Source organism: Humulus lupulus, chromosome X (genome assembly GCF_963169125.1).
Source record: "Humulus lupulus chromosome X, drHumLupu1.1, whole genome shotgun sequence".
Lineage (NCBI taxonomy): Eukaryota > Viridiplantae > Streptophyta > Magnoliopsida > Rosales > Cannabaceae > Humulus > Humulus lupulus.
The window spans coordinates 130,093,557-130,101,366 of record NC_084802.1 but is presented as its reverse complement, the minus strand read 5'-3'; positions in this window follow the sequence as shown (position 1 = coordinate 130,101,366).

Here is a 7,810-nt window from a genome sequence, read left to right as displayed (position 1 = left end):
TTATTTGTTCTCTCTACTCCTATCTTCTGTATCATTGCTTGAATTTTTTTTTTTTTTGCCAATTTTTATGACTTGAGTATGTTCCCACTAGTAATAAGGTGTTTATGGAACATTTTATGACATTTATACCCAATTCAAAAATAAGCTGTGCTGGTATTTTTATAGATGATAATGCAATATTGTTATGAATTTAATCAATAACTATTATTAAATTTTAATTTATCAATATAATTAAATTTTACTTAATTAAATCTATTGATAAATCAAAATTTAATATTATACGACCTATGTATATAAAATATATAAAATTAAATTAATATTCAGATTCAGCTGTTCCAATCACGTATTCAGTTTCTGTTATATTTTCAAATTTAATACCAATCACAGATTAAATTTTTTAAAACTCAAAAACAGTTTACTGACATTAAACCAATCACATTTTCAGAAACATGATTTTAGTCACTAAATTCAGATTTTCATTTCAGAATCTCACTTTTTAAAAATACAGTTTTCTAATCGCGAACCAATCAGATTTTCAGAAACATTAAACTGAAACTATAATCAAATAAGCAAAATTATTTTTCATCTACATCTTCTTCATCATCATCATCATCTTCTTCTTCTTCTTCTTCTTCTTCTTCTTCTTCAGGGAAGCTTGGAGGGAAGCAACTGGCGGGGTGGCTGGCAGGTAGAGAGGCTCGCAGACCCCAACCTCTAGCACCCATCTTCCCCAACATCGACCCCAGATCTAGTTCCATTTGTCCCCAACCCCAACCCAGATCAACTGCCACCTCTAGCGTGTCCCTTCTTCCCCAACCTCGACCTTCGCTCGAGACTCAGATCAACCTCCACCTCTAGGAATTGAGAGAAAGTTGAACCTTTCCCCTTTCTCAGACACACAGACGACTGGAGCTCCCTTTCATAGACGTTGGATCTCGTCTTCTTCAACCCCGACCTAAGCCACAAACCAACCTGTTGCAAACTTTCTTGCCTCTAGCGCCAGATCTCGTCTCTGAAGCCCTCCCATCAACCATCGTAGATCTGGAGCTTACATTGTCTTCCTTCCCTGTCGTAGATATGAAATGGACCAAATCTCTAGAGCTCGCACTTTCTTCCTTTCCTGTCATAGATCCATGTTGCACCAGTACTCCAACTTGACACTCAACCACCTCGCTCCCAGAACTCCGGCGATGCTCCTCCTGTGACCTGAGAAGAAGAAGAAAAAAGGGAAAAAGAAGACTGGAGACCAGACCTTTTTTTTATTATTTAAGTTTAGATTTAGATTGCCTTTTGTACGCCCTGATTTTCCCATGGGCTGATTACCGAGCTGAGCTGCGGCCTAATCATGATTATCTCGTGGACATCCCCAAAACCGGAGCTGCCGTCATAAGATCATACCTCCTTAGCTCGAGGTAACCTAAGGGTTCGCCTCTGGTGACTTAAAGAGGGAGTCCGGGCTCTGAAGGCCGAAGGTCGAGTTAAGTACCCAGATCGTAGTACGAGCTGGGGGTGGAGGCTATGACCCTTTATAAAGTCAACCACGCAAGGTAAACGTGCATATATCAGACATCACATGTTTGATATATCCTTGACTTCTCGGACACGCAGCAGGAACGTGCGTATTCAGACAACCACGACTGGGTTGGGCCGTGCGGCCCATTATCTCCTTACCTATTGATTTGACCACACTTATGTGTCAGGTTTAGGAATTAATCATAAATATCATAGAATTGACATGATAGGTAAGAAGGTCACGGGATGACCTTCTTACCAACTCCCAGGTGCCTTCTCCTATAAATATGGAGACCTTGGGAGTTGATAAGGGTTGGATTCTTGATTGTAAGAAGGACCCTGTAATCAAATATCCAGTAAATAGCAATAATACTGACTAGTGGAGTAGAAGGATTTTAGCCTTTGAACCACTCAAAAAACGTACTTTGAGTCACCATTTCATTTTCCTAAGATCATATATCTGTTTCGGTTCAGCATAAGCACTAATCCCTTTCTCTTCTTTTCTTAATTTCCTGTTGGCGAAGAACCGCGTTAACAGTTTGGTGCTTTCATTGAGAGCAAGTTCGATTAGTGCTGTCACAAACATCCAACTATGGTGACTACTCGATCCAGGCACGGTAACGAGACAGGGCAGCATGATGGGCAGGAGGCTCATCATACTGCCATCCCTGGTGAACAAATTCCTGAAGCCCAGCAGCAGCCAGGAAAGCAGCCGGCAGGCCAAGATGACACCGGAAGTTTGGCGCCCCGGCCACCTAATCCAAACCCGTGTTATTACACTGCGGTGGAGATGGAGAATGCTCAGATGAGGAGCCAGCTGGAAATAGCTAGCCAACAGATCAAGGATGCGCTGGCCCGACTACCCCCTCTCACAACCGACACTAACGTCGGAGAGAGGCAAGGCGAGACTACTAAGTCTTGCCGGGGTAACTGGTCCAGGCATAGCCGCTCGAATAGATTTCTGACAGCCAACTCCACTCCTTCATCACACCATCGAGAGGCAAACTTTGAAGAAGTGCCTGGAGCCAGGCAACAACAATACATCCGTTCGGTCAGAACGTCGACTCCTAGCTCCCAACCATCCTCGAGAGCGCCCAGGGGAGCTCGAGGAAATTCCCGAACGAGATCCAGGGAGGGCTCGCAGCATCAGCGCGTCCCCAACAACCGTCCTGCGCCTCGTCCAGATCACCAGGCTCGGGACCAGCCAGTTGGCAGGGCCGAAAGGCCCCCACCAAACTTGATCCGTCCAGACGAAACCAGGATCGCCTCTCCAGTCAGGCATCCTCCGTCTCCAATCAGATATCCATCTCCTCCTTGGCCCGTCTGAGATATTCCAGCCTACAGAAGTAGCAGGAGAGATCCGCTGTCAGCTGGACATTCCCGGCGTAGTAGGGCATCAAGCGAAAGCCCAGGTCCTCAGCACCAAAGGCGAGCTCCAAGCCTCTCTAGCAGGAGCTACTGGACCGGCAGTCGCCAGAGTGACCTTTCTGGCGGAGACCTGCGTCAGCGCCTAAGTTCGGCACAAAGCCCACAAGCCGCTCGGGGAGGCGATCTGCGGGATCGCCTTAACTCCCATAGAGGGGAGCAGGTAGGAGGAGACAGCCATGCTCGCTCAGGAGGGGCCCTGTCCGAAGTACGTAACGGAGGGAATGCCCCAAATAACCTATCTCAAGATAGGAGGGGCAATAACCCACCAAATATGTACAATGGATCCGGAGCTGTTGAATAGCCCCGGAATAACCAAGGACACCAGGACCAAACCCTCAAGCGCCTGGCCCAGATGGAGGAGTTGATGAGGAAGCTCCTGTCAGAAAAAGAAAAAGATGAATATGATTCTGGGGACGAGATGGAGCTCTTTGCCCCCAGCATAGCAGCAACGGCTTACCCACCTGGTTTCCGTATGCCGCACCTGTCTAAGTTCAATGGAGACGAAGACCCTTCGGATCACCTATGTAACGACCCAAATTCGCTAATAAGGCTTAAGGGCCTTGATTAGCGTGCCAGGAGGGCATGATGGGATTTATGTGTGATTATTTTATGAATTAAATGCATGGTTATGAGTTAAAGCATGTTATATGACTATTTGTTATCTGATATGCATGGCTATGTATATTAGTATGCATGTAGGCCCGGATCGTGCTAGAAGGGCATAATGGTAATTTTGGCCATGTTGGGCATAACTGCATTGATGTGTGATGATTGTTGAGACCACGGTGGTATGTGGGTGTTTCAGTGATTTGTGACTCGAGACGATCCCAGTGAGCAGGCTAGCAGAAAGTCATGACGGGAATTTATACCCGGCTCGGGGCGAGCCTGGGGGTATGAACAGGAATTCAGAGAATAGATTGAGATTTATTTTGATGATGGGGAATATTTATTTGGTGGTTTATCAGGTGTTGGAAAGCAACGGGAAAATATTAGAGACACTTGAGGATTAGCGGGAATTGGGTAAATGACTAAAATGACCCTACTTGGATAAAAGGGTTTAGAATTAATAGGGAGGGCATTTTGGTCAATTGGATTTTAAAGATAGATTAAATGAGGCTTTATACTTAGTGGATTTTGTAGAATAGAGGGAAGGCTGAAAAAGAAAGGAAAAAGGAAAGAAAAAAAAGAGAGAAAAATGGTGGGTTTTCCAAGGGATCGGTTTGGGGTTCTAGCACCTCTTCTCTTCAAATTTCTTGGGGCAAAGCTTAGTGGAGAACAAGGATAGGCTGAGCATCAAGGATCTTGGGTTAAACTTGAAGGATTAGCAAGAACACATCAACTTTTGGAGGTAAGTTTTTTAGAGTTTTCAGTTTTAGGGCTTTACTGGTTTTGAGCTGTGTTTTTGAGCTAAATGGATGGGACTTTTGGGGGAAAACAGGCCAAGCTTTGATTATGAACAAGCTAAGGAGGTCTAGGGTTGAATCAAGGTTGAAATTTGCATCATTGGTAAGGATTCTAAGCCTTTAACTTTGTTGTTGATTGAATTTCTGGGTTTAGGGTTGTTCATGGTGAATTTTGAGATTTGGGTTGAATGTGATTGGGTTTTGAGTTCTTGGGATGCTTGGGATGAGTATGAGGTGTGTATAAGCTTGGTTTTAAATTTGGTAAAGATTTGGGGAAGTTTGGTTTGAGTTTGGTTGAAAGAAATCGCAGAAAACGATTTCTGGTGTTGCCTGCCTGCAACTAGCGCTACAGCGCTAGTCTTTGGGCGCTGTAGCGCTAGGCCTTCTTTCTGGGGTGGTGCTGATTCTGCTTGTAGCGCTATAGTGCTCTCTTTTGAGCGCTGTAGCGCTACCCTGCGCCCAAAATGGGGTATTTGGGCTATTTGTGAGGGATTTTGACCTAGGGTTCGGGGTTGGACTCTGCCACCTTGTTTTGTGGATCTAAGACTTCCCGGGGGGCTCGGGATTGGTCCCAAGGCTAGGTATTCGGACTTGGGGTTCATTGTTGACTTTGACCTATGTTTGTGCCTAGGTGTGCGCTAAGGCTCAAGTGGGATCGTGCTCAAGGAGTCAGGTGATCTAAGCTATTGAAGGGAAAGGTAAGAAAACTATAACACCCGTAGGATAGGGCGTGGGCCCATAGTGTGATTGCGGGGCACGGCCCTATATTGCATGTTGCATGATGAGATGATTGCCGGGCATGGCCCTATATTGCATTACATGTTAGGGTGCAGATTTAAATAAATTGGCATTTGTTTGAATGTTGCCTGATTTATGCTATATATGATTATAATGAAATGAACGGCAAGGGACGAGTGCGGCGTAGGCCGGGTACGGCAGCGGAGCCGGAAGTAACACTTAGCACATGGGATGCTTATAGTCAGGGCAGGGCCCGGTGGATACATGTGGTATCCCTACGGTGAGGACCGAAACCCCAGGCTTTGGTAAGGCTTCTGGGGCGGCATGGCCGTGTTTGCTAGTCTAATGGTTGACTTGTTTATATGTGGATTATCTGTTATGATAAATGGTATAAATTGCATATGTTATGTTCTGCATGAGTTTTCTTTCTGGGCTTCAGCTCACGGGTGCTACATGTTGCAGGTAAGGGCAATGGCCGCGTTAACCAACCATGAGTACGGAGAGCGTGAAGCGACGCGTACATGTTTGGCCTGCCCGACTGCTTTGGTTGGGGGTTTATTCGAAAATGGCTGTAATAATCTATGATTTTTATAACTGATCAACTGTAAACTTATTTCAAGATGTATATAGTTTTCAAACCTTATTTCGGGATCCCAAATGTTTAATACTAGAAGTTTTAATGAAACAACGCATTTTTCTAAGATTACAGCCTTAAGTTTTAATTAGTCACACTTTTGTTTCAAAACCTCGGTTAGCGAGTTCATTGCACACTGTTTTGTCTTAAAACTCACTTAGTAACAGCTCTAAGGAAGTAGGGCGTTACAACCTAGGGATGTTTAACACCCTGATGATGGCCCACAACATTGGCCCCGAGCTGAGGTGTCTAATCTTTCCTTCCATACTAACTGGACCTGCCAGGCAGTGGTTCAAGCAAGTTAAAAGACAGTCAATCAGCTCCTGGAAGACTTTCTCGGTAGATTTCAAGAGGGCATTCCGAGCCTCCCAGGCTGCCCGCGTTCAGGCCGACTCTTTGGCTAACGTGAGGCAGCAGCCCGGCGAAACTCTGAAGGCCTACCTGAGCAGATTTGCGAACGTCGCTACTCGGGCCAGAGACGCGGATGATAGCTCCAAGCTCATGGCCATGAGAACTGGAATCCTCGTCGGAGGGGATCTCTAGAAAGACATACAAAGAAAGGGAGTCAGCTCGGTTAACGAATTCCTTAACAGGGACCAGGAATGGATAAACTTGGAGGAAGCCGAAGCCTCAGCTGCAGGAACCAGCCAGGTCCCTGATCAGCCTGCTGGAGTGGGGACGAAGGTCGTGGCACCGACCCAAAATGTCACACAGAACAACCAACTCGGTGGAGGCAAAAGAAAGGGAAATGGTGAAGGCAACCAGCATGGCCAAAAGAAGAATAAGCCCGTAGACAAGTTTAAGACCGTCTACGCTACTTACACAGAGCTCACCCAGTCTAGGGAGAACATTTTCCTAGCTAATTCTACTCGCCTCTCCTGGAAGAGGCCCGAGCTGTTGAAACACCAAAAGGGGAAGAGAGACACCTCCAAGTTTTGCCGCTTTCACAACGATGTTGTCCACAACACCGATGATTGTAGGCATCTAAAGGATGAGATCGAGACCCTCATCCGAGCCGGCCCATTGGCTCAATATGCGCGGAATAGAGTCCCAGCAGGTCGACCCACTCCAGAAGTCCCGGCCAGTCAGCCCGGGTCTCGGATAGATCAGGACGTCCCTCCTCCCTTGGTTGGAGGGGAGATATCCACCATCTCTGGAGGACCGCATTTGGCTGGCACGAGCAGGGGCGCCCAGAAGAGATACGTGAACGAACTAAAGGCGCATAACGGAGTGGAGGTCGTCCCGGAGCAGCGCCTGCCGAAGCAGCAGCGATTGGAGAAGCAACTGATCATTTTTACGGAGGAAGATGCGGGCCATGTCCAGTTCCCTCACAATGACCCTTTGGTCATGGCAGTTCAGCTCGCCAATCGCAGAGTGAGGAGGGTGCTGATCGACAACGGGAGCTCGGTGAACCTCCTATTCCGATCCACGTTAGAGAAGATGGGTTTGACAGTCGCCGAGCTGAAGGCGACCTCCATGATGTTATATGGTTTTTCGGGAGAAGGATCGGCGGCCATAGGGACGATCGAGCTGGTGATCACCCTGGGAGAAGGACCTCGAACAGTCTCGAAACTCCTCGAGTTCGTGGTCATTGACTGCACCGCTGCGTACAACGCAATTTTGGGATGACCTATGCTCATGGCATTTGAGGCCGTCACTTCCATTCGCCACCTCGCGATGAAATTCCCTACTTCCAAGGGAATATGCACTGTCCATGGCGATCAGCTCGCTGCCAGGGAATGCTACAGCATTTCCATGAAGGGAAAATCTAAACCCGGGCAGCTGGCAATGGCCATCCAAAGTGGTGAAGAGGAATCTCAGGAACCCTTAGCTGATCCTGAGATTGAAAAACCTCAAAGCGCCGAAGGGGAAAATGTCGTCTTAAGTGAGGATATTGACCCCCGAATAGGCGAGGACAGATCCGAGCTCCAAGCTATTGAGGAGCTCGAGGAAGTGAACATTTATCCGCAGAATCCATCACGGATGGTCAAGCTGGGGAAAAACCTCTGCAGCGAGAGGAAGGCGGAGCTGGTCAGATTTCTGCGGGATAACCTGGACGTGTTTGCGTGGTCCCATGAGGACATGGTGGGAATCA